Source organism: Colius striatus, chromosome 4, assembly GCF_028858725.1.
Source record: "Colius striatus isolate bColStr4 chromosome 4, bColStr4.1.hap1, whole genome shotgun sequence".
NCBI lineage: Eukaryota > Metazoa > Chordata > Aves > Coliiformes > Coliidae > Colius > Colius striatus.
The window spans coordinates 44,176,189-44,191,610 of NC_084762.1; the positions used below are offsets into that span (position 1 = coordinate 44,176,189).

Consider the following 15,422-nt stretch of genomic DNA (forward strand, 5'->3'; position numbering starts at 1 on the left):
AATACTGCAGGCCACAAAACCCCCCTGTGATTAGGAACATACTTGTTCTGAACCACTTAGAACGTCTCTGATGCCTGTGCTCTCCATACTTAACATGGATTCATGTATTTGACTGCTTTTTCTTCAAACCCAGAAATGTCAAGAAAATATATAGATTTTGAACATGTTCTGTAGTTCTACACAGAATAAAGTGAGTGTAAAATGAAAATAAAATTAAACCTACTTATAATGCTACTGATTTCAAAGTCATTTTCTACAGGTGTATGTAACACAAAGCAAGACAGCATTTGGCTCTCTATTAATAAATTCTCTCAGTTATTAACTGAGTATTTGCTGGACAAGCAAAAGACATCTTTGATTATTGCTCACCCCTAATGTTCTCCATACTGTATCAGTGAGATCCGGCTTTTAAATATAGACTGCAACAAGCTAAGGAGGGCACCAGAAATTTGGCAGTGTTGTTTTTGTTTGTTTGGTTTTTTTTTAATTAGGAAAATAAATGTTTAGAAAGAAGAGACTGTAAGGACATATGGAAATAGTTTTAATTTCCATATAAGTAACTGCACATATTCAAAAAACCAAAAACCAAGCAAAAAAAAAGCAGAAAAAAGATTGAAGCTTTTAAGAATACAAGAGGCTACACGGGGTAGCAATGTAGAGGAGATAATAGAAAATAAAAGGAAAATAAGGAACAGATAATGTACTGAAAAGAGGTTGAGATGTACTGTCACTTTAGTTAAAAAAGAAGTGAAAGAAAAAGCAGTAGGAGAAAATAAAATAAAAATGAAGGGTCTCTAAATGCCATTTGAAACAGAAGATGCCTCAAAGTCTTATAAATAGACTAAGATGCTGCAAGTTGTACAGTGAGAAGTTCAGAACGTCTACCCAAGAACATGCCATAATCCCATCTATATTCCACGCGTCGCCTGTGATACCCAGTTCCCATCCTCAATATGCTCAGCTCTTTTTAGTATCTTCCAAATATTTTCTGGAAAAGAGGCAATACATGCTGTGGCTGCTTCTGGACTACATATGGGCTTGCTGAAATGTGAATTGTAGCTCTCAGTAGGGACCAAATGAAATGAATTATCTAGTTCATACTGTAACACAGCCTATCCTTCAGCATAGATGCTAATCTGGGTCTTTACTCTGTACCCAGAGAATCCAATATGTGGAAGAAACTTACTATTTATGTAACATTTAAAGTATTTCACATGTGCTTGAAAACTTCCAAGGGGTCCAATATTAATGAGAGAAGGAAGAAGGAAGGAACATACAGATGGGTGAACAGTACGATACATTAGCCTTTATCCATTAGCAGGATAAAATTCGGTGTAAACTTTTTACTCAGTTTTGTTACAGAAAGTTTAATTTTTATCTAAGATGTGCCATATAGCAGAGTACCTCCTTTCTTCATTTTACCTGTGAACAAGTTTTATTTCTACTGAATGTAACAGCTCAGTCTCTCTAGAGAGCAGATACTATTGATCTCACTCCACAAGGCTTTATGCTCTTAATTTAAAGCCCAAGCAGCAGTATCACTAACTTAAATGATGCTGGTCTAAACTGAACTAACCTAAGGCTTCAGATTCTCCAGGGTTTTGAGACTGACTTCACTACAGAGCAGTATAAAATAGGGATGCCTTCTAGTTTCTTTGTAGTCTGCTCACAACATGGCTTTAAAATGAATGAGAACTAGGGATGACTGTGAGGGTAATAATTCCACAAAATATTCCATAAAGTTCTGAGGTCTTCTGGTGGGCATCATGGAAGAGGTGAGCAATAAAAAAAAATTCTCTCCAGTTGGCTCTTCATATGGCTGCTGGTTACAACACATTACCAAGTTGTTCATGACCATACATAGATATCTTTTCCTCTTTTCCTTTACAGAGGAAAATGATACTTCCTTTCATTTTAATTTTAGAAATAGGAATGGAGGGAACGTGATATACTGATTTATAGAAAGCCTCACAGATTGTTCCTACCCAAACCAGAAATAAAACAGGGTTCCCATCTGCATTGAGCCCCAGAGCTGTATGTTCTAGGCCCTCCTTCCTACCATAGTAAGGCTATGCTTTTCTGTAACCAGAAGCACAATGATATTCCAGTCCTGGCCATCTGAAGAGGTTTAGCTGCTCTTCATCTACACAACAGAGCTCTCCCTTGAGGTAGACAGACCTGATTATTTGTCTACAAATAAATGAAAAACAATTGCATAAAAAGTTGCAGAGATATGTTTCAAGAAGCTACTTCTGCTGATATCAAAGAATTAACATATCATTTCAAGTACAGAGCTTCTGCTACATTATCCTGCTGATGACCTCTGTCTTGACTAGTAATTTTCAGCAATTACCTCTTCAAAGTAGGGAGGGAAGGAGGGAGAGAGTGAGAGGGAGATGGGGAAAGACAGGGATACAAAGAAAAAGAGGGAGACGAATAGAGGGAGAAACAGAGTAGGAGGGAGATTTGAGTAAAATCTTACTGGGGACATGAATGCCTGATGACCCTAGATTATGTGGGAGACTTCTATAATGAAAACCACCAATTATCAAAGTTACCTAGGTCTAGGAAACATTTCTCTCCCATTTCTCTAATCTTATTTACAGTTACTTATCCAATAAGACTGTCTCCATCTTTCAAAATTTGTATTAAAAACACCTTTTTTTCCCCATTAGAACAGTTTAGAGTAACAGAAACTCCTCAGTATGCACTGCAGTCAAAAGAGGGCATTTTGGATTATTCCAGTTTAAAAAACAAACAGCGTGTCGATTTAAATGCTCAGATTTTTTGATCTGTCATGCTGTGAAGGTGTTTGTGCTTATAGCAAAGCTCAGAGAACAGCGTGTAATGCTTAGTACAAAAAGCATACGACCTAAACTGTTCTTGCTCATAAAATATAATAATGGAAACAGATAATAGCTGATCTTGCACAGACAATTTTTGTTAGATGCCACATGTTTGATATAATAACACAATGTTGAATATTTCATTCTTATAACTTTAATTTCTCTTTGTCCTGGCTTGATCAAGATAAGATCAGTCCTAAATTGCTTTGCAATATGAGCTGGGTACTGTGAATGCATTTCGTATTCTTTCAACCATAACTCATTACATGGAACTTGCTTGGCATCAATAAGTCGCTATTGTGTTTGTGTGTGTATGCATGTGTGGGAGCATGTGTGTGGCTCAATACCCTGCTGCCAGGCTATTTAGTGATAAAATCTGGTATAATAAAATATTAATTACAGCTGAAAGGTTGGGTGAGAAATATGAACTCAATTACAGTCTCATATTGTGAACAAAGGGCAGGGTGAAAAAATACTTCAGTAACAGAGGTTTGGGATAATAAAAGAACAACTAGAACATTAAACTCAAGCTGAGTGCTCCCTAAAAGGCCACTTGTTATTAATCTTCACATCAGGCATAGAATTTCAAGTAAATTAGGTCAAGATGAAAGATTTTTGCTGCTGATTTTTTGACTTAACTAATTTAAAGATTTCTTTATCTGAGCTTTTTTTTCTTTGATGTCACTGCAATTTAGTAATTAGAAATTTGTAACAAGCACAAGGACACAGCAATTATAATTAAAGGGCAGATATACCTAATATGCAAAATGATCACTTTATATGGTATAAAAATAGATAAGAACTAGCAGTTGATCCTAAAAGTGTTTGTTTCAATCAGATTGGTAGTTTCTCAGTGCCAATCTGTAGCAGATGTGGTCCTGCCGTCTTAGAAAGCCAAGGCTTTTAAAAAAAATACCATTATTTGAACATAAATTATTTTAAGATTTCTTAATAAATACATTTCTGTTCATCTGTTCAATTTACCTGAGTGTGGAGTCTGGACTTAATAGAATGTGACTTGATTGTAACCAAGCAAAACTGTGAGTCAGTTAGTCCAAATCAAATAATATGGCCTTGAAATCCTATGCATAGCACTGAATAATAACTGAGCAATCTTATCTATTATTGCAGGCTAAGATGGGCCATTATATCATAAAATAAGATTTTCATTTTCTAAAGAACTGTTTTTCTATTACCAGTGTTTTCTATTTCAATGTACTTTGCTCAAACTATGGCAATATATTTTGATACTAAGCCAGAAAACATACTTTCAATGAATTTACATTTATGATACTTGGAACAATCCAAATACCATTTCAAAGCTTCTTAATCAGCTTTACGATTAATTTCTTCTCAAAAAGAAGACAGAAAAATTATAAGTTCATAAATATGAGACAAATAAATCTTAGTACAGCAAGCGAGGTGCTTTTGTAAGCCAATATCACACCATTTATGTTTCCAAGTTGCCAAGGCCAATTTATAAACCAAATGGAAGGGATGGAAAAAGGAGTCAAATCTTGTCAGATTAAAAGAAATTAAAGAAAGCAAAACTGTCTGAAATAATTTAGCCTAAAAAAGAATGAAGTTAGAGAGGATCTGAAGGAAATATTGAAAACTGAAAGCCATGCAGATCTGACTGATCCTTTCTTTTCAATCTGTCACAGAGAAATAAAATATTGATGCACAATGGTACTGATGTACAGATCGACAAAGAAGAAACAAAAAGGAAATTCCAGGAGCCTGAACACAAGCAAACCCATATGCAACTACCTGTGAGATCACACAGCCCATCTTACCAGAATCAGTAGCAGCCTTTCTGAAAGTGCATGCCTGACTCTGATATTCAAAGAAAGCTCATTACAGCTTGCAAATTGTAGGGCTGCTTCTGATTAGAATGGAAACATTCAATAAAACACACTTTCAGCTCCACCCAAGTCATTGTCAGTACCTGAACCATCAGATTCCATTTGGTTCCTTCCTGGTATGCAAACCAGGGTGCAAAGAAGAAACAAACTAGTTATTTGTCTTGTTATGGACTATGACACAATGCTATTAACCCAGTCTTCACAAATTAAGTAGAGAATAGATCTAGCAAGGTCTAAATGACTAGCTTGCTTGGATTCCACATGCAAACCACAGGTTTCTTCCTTAGCAACCCTAACAAAGATCAGCAGCTACACAAAGAGAAAAATACTTAGAGAAATAAAGTGATGTTCCAAAAGAATAGGAAAGTTTACTGTGATCTAAATCTGTACATAATGATAAGATACACTTCTGTGTATTCAAGTCCCAATTTATTTTTATTATATAAGATCCTGCATCCCAGAGCTGTGGTTTCTACTCTGTTCTCTGCAAATTCCTAGTGATGCACAGTTTGCTAAAGGAGAGAAAAACAAACATACAGCTTATAAATTTGAAATCACAACATAAACATCTGCAGATACACTGCAATATCTTCAGGAGTTTATTCTTTTTTTTTTTTTTAAATCACTTCTACTAAGAGAAACTCATCACACTTAAGCAATATTCTACTTCAGTACTTTCTACTGAACAACCAAAAACTCCTGCAGTGCTGTGACTACGCCATGGAGAGTGTTCGTGAGCTATAGATAATCTGCAAATCTAACAATGTTCACATGTGTAACAGTGGCAAGTTGCACAGTTCTTACTTTTGAATGCAACAGAATAGGCACACACAAATTGTTCAAGGAGCCTGGACGTTACACAGAAATTAAGAAGTAGTATTTACAGTAGGAGATTGGCTATTGGATTAATGACACAACGTTAACACTAAAAGAATAAGATTTTTCCATATTCTGCCAAGTTGCGCACTTGAAACTCACTACTGAATTGGGCTGCGGAATTAAGCAAATAGATATATTAAAATGAGTGGTTTGTAAGTAGAGGGAGAATGCTTATTTCCTCTCTTTTTCAAGGATGCTCTGCAACCTGCTGGTTTGTATGCAGCACAGAAAGAAAAAGAATTGCTGAGGCAGCTGTATGAATACACAAGCCAATTTCAACAGGTTTTTTGATTTAAAGCTTGGAAAATATTTACTGCTCATTAAAGCACTCACAGAGGGTATGAAGTTCAACAAGGGGATACAACATGGAGTACAGAGAGACTAGCTCAAATAGATCTGCTGAGGTGGTTTAAGATGTTGCCTCATTTGCCCATTTTCTTCTTCTGCCAGACACTATGCTGTCATGGGAAACTTGGTGGGAAGCAGCACATGCCTATACTTCCATTGCAACTGAAAAGCCCAGCATGATCACTTAAGCAGCTCAAGGTGCAGACAGATTTTTGCTTGCCAACTCTGCTGTGGGAGAGCAGGATCACAGCAAAAATAACAACAAATTTTTCATCTCAGTGCTATCATCTCTTTCCATAACACAAATGGAGTGGTCCTGGTCCAGCAATTTGAAAACAGTGACTACTGTCTATGTTCATTTTCATCCTTTCTTCTTTATAAAAAGGTCGTACAGGCCAGTCTAATCAGTAGTGCAGAATGATGCAGGTAGACACACAAAAACAGACAGTTTTTGTGGCATTGTCCCCGATTTTTTATGTGGATAAATACAAGGCTGACCTTCTATTCTGTCAGTGAAGGTATGATTCTTTCTCCACCCTGCACTGAGAATGACTCTGGTGGGGTTAGGTGGCATAGAAACCCTGGCAGTATGACACTGTATAGCTCTTCCCACAGGAAATCTGGCTGTAGATAAAAGATTCTGCATAGTTCAGGATTAGCACAGCTGTTAAATACAGATGAGATTTTGGTCTTTTGCTTCTACTACCCTATGAGACTGATCTTGAAAACAGCTTCAGCTCTAGATGTGGGAACATGGTTAATTCATTTGCCCTTGTCTAATTTCCCCATGGTAATTTCTCCTTAAATTCAACAGTTTTATAATGCCGTCGACATCTATCCTACTGCTCTCTGAGACTGTTTTAGGCTGAGGCATTTATAGTGCTCCTCGCTAAAAAGTTGTGGCTTTCAGTTGTAGAGCCCAGTAAGTGACTCTAACGTTTCTTTATGTTATTTAATGTAATCCAGTTGAGCAGATTAGCTTTTACGTAGCAATGCTTTAGAGTCATAATGCTTGTTGTAAATGCCAGTGATTTCCTTTCCTATTTAAATGAACAGCATAACAGAAAGTAACTTTTCATGTTAATGTTCAGTAAAATGAATTCATTTTCAGCATCCAGTATGGGAAATGACAATGTCCCACCAGGAGCACATCCATAGCTTTTGTCTTTCCACATAGTATTCCTCTTTATTCTTTTGTGTCATGTAATACTACTTGATATCAAATAAATTCATTCACTTGTTTGCTTGCAATGCATGATCAAAATGCTTCAGTACACACAGAATGGGTCAATCAAATATTATTTATACTGAGAGTTAGGAATTCCCCCAAATTACTTTGTCCTGGAAATTATAGTCCTCCTGCCATACATTTATGCATTAACAGCAACAAAATTTTCTTTTAATGCATCTGTTTGGTGTTTGCTATCGAATAAAGGGCATATACAAATTTGCTGAAAAAACACAATACTGGAAGAAAAAGTCCTAAGGCAAATAGTAGTATGAAAATGCATGATTTTCAAAGAATCTCTGGGAAAAGGTAATTAAAATGGTACAGGTTACTTCCGTGTTGTAACCTAAATTATGATAAAAATCCACTTACTTTTGGCTCCCTAATGAAGACAACCTGTGTGAGCATCTTGACAAAAGCTTGTGCTTTTTTGAGGGTTCTCATGTACACAAAAGTAAAAGAGATTTCTGGCACCACAGTGCCATGTGACACCCTTACACAACACCACATCTCTAGCACCACCTTCCTGACATTTGTATTTGTAGCTGTTTCAGAGTTTCAGTTCATCACTGGGTAGAAACTTTATCCTTGAGCTGTTTATTTATAAGCTCTCTGAACTTAAATTGTTCTTTTCTCTCTGAAACTTATTTCTCAGATGTATTTTTAGAAGGCAACCATGTCTTCTCTTGGACTTAATTGGATAGTTGAAACAAGTCTAGTTCTCTACATGTGCAATGCAGGTTTGATAATTCCCTTATCACTTATGCCATAATGGTCTGCTGCTGTGGTGCCAGGAAATTAGTATTTCTTGGTAGATCAGAACTAGGCACAGGAACTCACATGAGGTCCTTGCCAGTGTCTTGTACAATGGCATTTATAGTTTGTCATCTCTGCTGGAAACCCCTCTTGCTGAGTACAGTCTACTTGCCTATTCCACAGTCATGTCCTGTTTTGACGATTCACAGTTGTACCACAGGCCATCTATAGATACTTTCTTCTCCTTTGTTATTTCAAAAAATGAGCCTTTATCATACAGTATGCAAATTTTGCATCTCATCCTATTTGGAGGAGGTTAATCCTGAAGGCTATTGAATATTTTCTGTACAGGACTCCAATCCAATGCTGCAGGCAGGATCAACGTTTACTGCCAAATTGACTATATTTTATATATATATATATATATATATGTTATATTTATATTTGATATACATAAACAAAATATGCAACACCTCCCAGCTGATAAACAGGTACTTCACAGTACAGCACAATGAACATGTACCTACGTCATGGCCACCAGTTTAGAGCTCTTGTGAGTCACTTGAAAATACATAGTTAATTTAAATACTTATGAAAGAATAGCAACTGAATCTCAAGAACCACAAAAATATAAAGGATATGACATGCCTAAAGTATATAAAGATTGCCATGCAACATTGCTAAGGCTTCAACACAAACACAGTCCAACAATCCTGTTCAACAACCATTCGGGGAAACGTGGCTGACTCACATGCTCCCTCTTCAATCCTGCCACAGCACACAGTAAAACAAAAACAAATCCCTGGCATACTTCAGTAAACACAGGGCAACAGCATCTCTTTCTTACATTTTCAAGGACTGCTCTAGTTGTTCTGCATTTGAACTCAGGTATATACAAACTTCTGAAAAACACGCAATGCAGTAATATTGAGCGATGTTCACAACTCTTTCATTGTGGTCCTGGAATTAAACACCTCCCCTTCTCAAGGCAAGTGCTCAGAATTAAACTTGAGCCCCCTACACACTCAGTGGGAGAGAGAAACATGGTTTCTAAGGGGTGATCAATGTGCCTGTAAGTGAAGAACTACCTAAACTCAGCCAGGAGCAGATGCATTTAAAGACCTAAAATGTACTTTATTTGGGGCTTTACTGTATAACTCTACATCTGCTTAGTATACAAACGTCTAAGTTGACTCAGTAGCAATGTGACAGTCATGTAAGCTATTTCGAAAAATAACCTAATGACTTGAGTATGTTCTCAGAAATTGGAGGACAGGGTTCAATATGTTTTTATGAGAGGCTTTCACCATACTGCTCCCACTCCCCAGCCATCTGAACAGCATTACTGTGGTCTCCTGCTAAGGCTGGCCTAGCATGCAGACAGAAACACAAGAAGAATCAGAGAACCAGCAGAGCATCTGTGAAGGAATTTGTCTAATGAAATGGAGACTCTCCTTATTCTGCCCATTATTTCTGTTTTTATTCAATGACCAATGACCATTAAATGTCTCATGAGAAAGAAACAAGGACTTTAGGTCTTTTGCCTGCCTAGAAGAACATTTAGGAATGTCATGCTCCTGGTTAGAGGTTTCTACTGGTTTACTGAGAACACAGTGATACTGAAGAACAGGCTAGTGGCTCGGAGTTGCTATCACTGAGCTGCCTAAAATCCATTTAAGGTATATGTGGAACAACAGATTGGCACATGACATACAATATTCAATAGTAAATGTGCATGCCTAAAGTCTGAACTCAAGTAGCCTAAGCTAAGTAGCCTTTCCTTGGAAAGGGATCATGGAAAAACGACACTGTTGTATTCCTTGCATATTCAGAGACCAAGCTGTTCGTTTCAGTAAGGAGATTTAAGAAAAACATGTTTTATCAATTTTGACTGTAGTTGGCAGTCCAGAATGAGTGAAAGAGGGTATGAGTTCCAACAGTTTATGATTTACCAGTTGAATTGCTGCTGGACTTCAGCCTTCACCAGGGAGACTGGAAAAACCCAGTGGTTTAAAGGACAGTAGCTGAGAACGAGCCTAGCTGAACTGGACTACCATGCTGTCAGAGTGAGGGGCAGGCAACACAGAGAAGGCTATCATTAGGCATTATGCAAAGACATGGTCTCATCCTACTTAAGGCCAGTATGTGGAAGGAAAGTGGTATTCATAAAAAACCACCCCAGACTCTCAGAACAGCACAGTAAATTTTTCAGTTTTTAATTATAACATAAACCTGTGAGAAAGTATTGGTGAGTTATGAAACTGAAAAATAATCTCTTCAGAGACATGGAATACTCTATTCTCTCTTCTATTCTGGAATTTCTCTAGCTTGCTTTATTTATCATAGATTAATTTTTATTAATCATATTGCTAAATGACAGAGAGCATTATGTGCTGGGTTCTCTGAGACACAAATTACTACTTAAAGAAATCAAGAATCAATGCTCCTTTTACTCAGAGACTATGTGAGAAGTCAGGACAAAAGGTCCATGAAAATTTCTGAACAAGCTGGCACGACATGTGAAACTGCACCACACATGCACAGGCAACACGTACCATAAATTCTAACGTAAGTCACAGTAAAAATCCAAGGACAAGTTCTACTGTGTAACAAAAAAGAATTACAGCATTTTTACAGCATAAGCTATTATTGCACTGTTCCCCCAATGAAACAGAAATTGACCCTTCTGCTGTAAATAATTATACTTGTTGCTATAAAGAAATGACAATTACAGGCATTAATAAAACTCCATCCCTTCTGTATCACAGATATCCTCAAACAAGTTTACTGGCTTCCTTACAGGTTGTAAAACTATGATTTGGAAACACAGTTTGCAGGCAAGGGCTGACCCTACAGCATATAATTCAAGCCTTTATGTTTATAGACCCTTAAACAATAGAAAGAATGCTTGTGGCAAGCAAATTAAAGAATAGCCAGTAAGATCCCTTCATACTCTTTAGACCTTGTGGTCTCACAGTATTTCAAAAGGTTATATTTTGAACGTGAAATTTCAGAATTCTAGTGAGTAAGTAATGAACATGTAGAGTAACATTATTTCAACGTAACCATTTCTTCATCATAAATCTACCAAATATCTAGACTGTTTTATCAGTGAGATCTTGAAAGGCCAAAGTTCACTCTTCCTTTTACTGAGAAGCTTTCCAAATATCTCCCGGTTAACATACAGTTTTGATATTACTCTCCTCAGCTGTGTCTAAGTGAGATTTTATTTTTTCTCATTGCTGCCTTACCATGTAATGTCACTGGGAACAGAAGGAAATTACAATAGCACACTAGCATTATATAATGTGCTAGGTAGGAATTGCAAGAGGACAGAGCTAGAAATGCAGATGTTGCAATGCTTTTACTTGCATGTGCTGGTGCCATGTTTTTGCTCACACAGAATGCTAACAAATCTCTTATTGTGCAAATCAGCACTCTCCCATTTCAAAACTCATTTGTTCACCTATCCTGAATTTATAACTATACTCATGATGTCTGCCTACATAATCCATGCATGGGAGTTAATGCTCCACTCCTTTTACCATGCGCCACAGAAACTCAGATTGAGATACCAGTACCTCCTCTTCTCTGAGAAGTGGATGGCAACTCTGAGGCCCAGTCCTGTCACTGCTATGTACTCACAACCACAATCAAGTGCCCTGTGGTTACTTCAAGGTTATGGAAAATACCCTGAAACTTCTGTGTTAAGAGTGCCTGAAGCCCTGCTGCATTTTGAGTTCCACTGATATCAGCCACAGGTTTCCAAACAGCCTGACGCCCTTTTTGATTTCTCGATTGCCAGTGAAATAATTTAATCCGCTGATCTGCCAACCAGATGAGTGATTTTGTGAAGACGGTAAGTTTCAAGAATAAAGGTTACATAGTGGATTTTTTGGAAGGCTGTCTGTCAGATTGAAGGGTCCTGCAAAAGTGCTCTCAGATCTGAAGAGTACTGCGTGCCCTAATTGACATGGCACAAGGTGTGCAGACTCCCGCTGCCAGCCTATGAGAAAGCGAGTGGACACAGTGACAAAGAAGAGGGGATAGTCAGACACATAGAACAATGATACTCCCAGCATCAGTCATGCTCAAGAGAAAAGATGAGGCCCTAAGATGTATCCTCCTACCTCGCAAAGTGTGTGACAGGGATGGGAAGGCAATTGTGACCTCTCTTTTCTGTGCAGCACAACATGGTTCCAGTGGAGCATTCTCGCATTACATATGAGTCTTTGGGTTTCAAAGGTGACCATTGCACTTTAAATTTACTGCTTTCTCCTGCCTGTCAGTGAGTGAGAATTAGGTGTTGTTGAAATGGCTAAGGCACATAGAGAGTGAAGTATGACAAAGGTTTCTTTAAAGGTCTTCTTTTGAATCATGCTGTTCCAGTCCCAGGGACTACGGGTAGATGACCTTAATTCCACCTGTGACAATGAACCCAGTATTTACAGGGTGCCTTTAAGGTACTGGATTAGGCCAACAAGAAATGTAAATCTCTGTGGAATTAGGCAATCTGAACACGTCATGAAGTGTTTATCTGATGGAGTAGTTGAAAGAGTGCTTATCACATTGGATAACATGTGGTTTGAAAGTTCTGTGGTAGCTTTCAACTGCAGTTCAAAATACTTGATAACTTAATATGGCTTTTTGGGCTGAAATGCTGCTTCTTCAGGGAAGAGAGATTAAGAGTACATTTCAAAATTAAGCACTTCAAGTAAAGAGACATTTGCTTTATTTTCCCAGTAGAGGTGTTCTTATTTATGCATGTTGAAGAAACTGGGCACACTGATGATAAAGGACATGCACTGAGACTATAGACAGCACTCCCTCTAGCACACTCAGCTTTCAACCTACAGAATTCAAACTTTATTTGCTTCCTTTTGAATATCTCATTTAAGGTACTTTTAAATTACACTACTTGGCAATTGCTGCAATTTTCTCTCTCCCTCTCATCCTGCCTAGGCTTTGCAGCCCCAGGTGCTGCCAGACTGATCCCTCATAGTCAGTCAAATGTTGCACCCACAGGGTGTTGCTAGCTGACACACTTGGCCCACCTGTTCTCTCCTTATAGGTTGGAAGAGAAAAGTAGTAACCGTCTGTGATGTCTATTATAGGAGAAAGGGTGGCCGAATGAGCCATCACTTAATTAAAAGGGTTTAATGGGCAAACCAGCTGAGACAAACTGTAATGCAATATGAGAAAGAGATCAGGAGGCAGAGTAGAGTTTGGATGGTCTTGCATTCCTTCTTATTCTTCTCGCTCCTTTCCCTAATCTGCTGCTCCCAGAGTGCTTGCTATCGCCAGGTGTTTCCGGAGTTATCTGGGTCAAAATCTTTGGGATGTTTACTGTAAAGGTTTTTTGAGGATGTGGCACAGAATAGCAGGAGGAGGGTGGTATGGTGACAGCATTTTGCTGATTATTTAAACAAGATAAAAGAAGTGGAAACACTCAACCTTTATCATGGCAAGACTGAATAGAAAACTTCTGCACACTGATGATAAAAGCTTGCACAAAAACTTTTCCAGAGGAGGTCACAAGAACCTTTCACAATAAAATGTGACAAACAATCTAAAGCTTTTTCTAACACAGATGAAGTATAAGTAGCACTGAATACATGTTGTTACTGAGCATTACATTTTTCATTTCTGTGGATGAGCCAGATTTTGGCAAGAAATTAGCATTCTGTAGTTGAAGTATATGGAAGTGATCCATAGATGTATCTCCAGAGAATTTGGCCCCAGGGTCTCTTAAACTTCAGGCTACCCTGCCCCAAGTAAAAGGTACAAATGATACTGCCTTGGAAGAGCAGATGTTGAAAAGCTCTCACAGAAAAAATATTTGTATGCTTTTAATGCAAATTCTTTAAACATTTACTGATGTTTATATAGACATCTCTTAAAAAAAGAGAGAATATCCACAATAAGTCATGTATTACGCAATTTCCCAAGTCATCATCTAAACTAATAAAAAAGCCCTGCAAATTATAATAATTCTAAAAATCAAACTAGCTTAGCCAGCTGTTAAAGTGCAGACATTCTTCATTACTGAATGCATTACTGCTTTAAACATATATAAATCCAAAATAATCTCCTTGAAATAAACACAGCAACAGCCATAAACATGTTAGACCTGAAATTGAAGGCAAAGCAAACAGCATTTATTGTATTAAAACTCTGACAAAATACATTTTAATCATGTCCAGTCTTATGAATTCTAAAAGTACCTGGAATGCCATTTGGCCCTCATGATTAATGTGTTTTTTATCACTGTAAATAGAGGTTCCTGAATATTTCTATGAAGTCTGCTTTTTGAAACAACATTTAAACAAGCAGCACTGCCCATTCTCTCTCCTTTATGCTGTGATTGGTGGCGTGTAGATTCCAGAATTTTTCATATTTAAATAGGGAAAAAGAATTTAATCACAGAAACAAGCTGGAATTTTGAAAGAGCTCCAGGACTAGCTTTCCTGACTTAAACCGCAGAATTTGTGCTCTCCTTATCCATCTCAGGAAGTATAGAATTTTATGTGACATGGCTGACATGCTGATCAATAAAATAACAACAATCATTTACACTGCAAGTTTACTGCAGCTTCAAAAATCTGCATTAACCAAGCTGGTAGTTGTAGCAGAATCAATAAACAAGGCATCTTGCTTAGTGGTGTGCATAAATGAAGTACGAGTAAACTTTTAACACCCCATGAATACAGATTAAGATTATAAAATCCATTTGCAAAATGTGTTCTGCAAACTATGCAATGACAGTGTGCTTGAGAGTGTAATGTACAATAAAACATTAAAAGTATTAAGAAATTCTTTCTTTAATTTTCGCTGCTCTGCTTCACTCAGTATTTACATTCTGACTTTGCCATCGTCATTCATTTTATTTAAAACCTGTTGCAAAGAACCTTGGTAAATTTGCTTATGTGTGTTCATCTGTCAGTTCTGTAGCTTCATGTTTAAATCTCTCCTATTTTCCCAACCACTTGTCGCCTTATTTGGCACACTTTAATCTCCTAACTAGCTCTTTCCTACTGTCAGTGAAGTTTGTGATGTGTTACTACTGCTATAGGAGTCAATCATTAGCTCATAAGGCAGATAAAAGGAAGGAAACTTTTTTATTAATGGTCTAATATGCTTGTGTTTAAACAACGACTGCAACTGATATTATTCTAATCCATTATTCTATGCTTGAATTCAGAAAACTACATTGCAGCTTTGTGAGATAAAGTAAGACAAACATAAAATCTACTAAATCAAAGAGTTTCATTAAATCTGCTTTAATTGCATTCTGTTTTTTTTCTTAACCGGTTCAGACTTCCACAAAGCATTACATTTTCTCTTTAAAAAGTTGAATGACCAACTGGATGGCATTTCCTAAATGCAGACCTATATATTAATGCAACAGTGCATACAACAGAATATGTTGTATAGTTAAAAAACTAATTATATGAAACATTTAATATTTTGAAGAAACCTAAAGAACATTTTAATTCATGC

General features: G+C 37.2%; 1 protein-coding gene across 7 annotated transcripts in view; it reads right to left on the reverse strand.

Moving 5' to 3' along the window:
• Nucleotides 1-15,422, reverse strand: part of PTPRM (protein tyrosine phosphatase receptor type M) — a 485,902-nt gene that overhangs the window by 198,323 nt on the left and 272,157 nt on the right. The gene's annotated exons all lie outside the window — the stretch shown is intronic.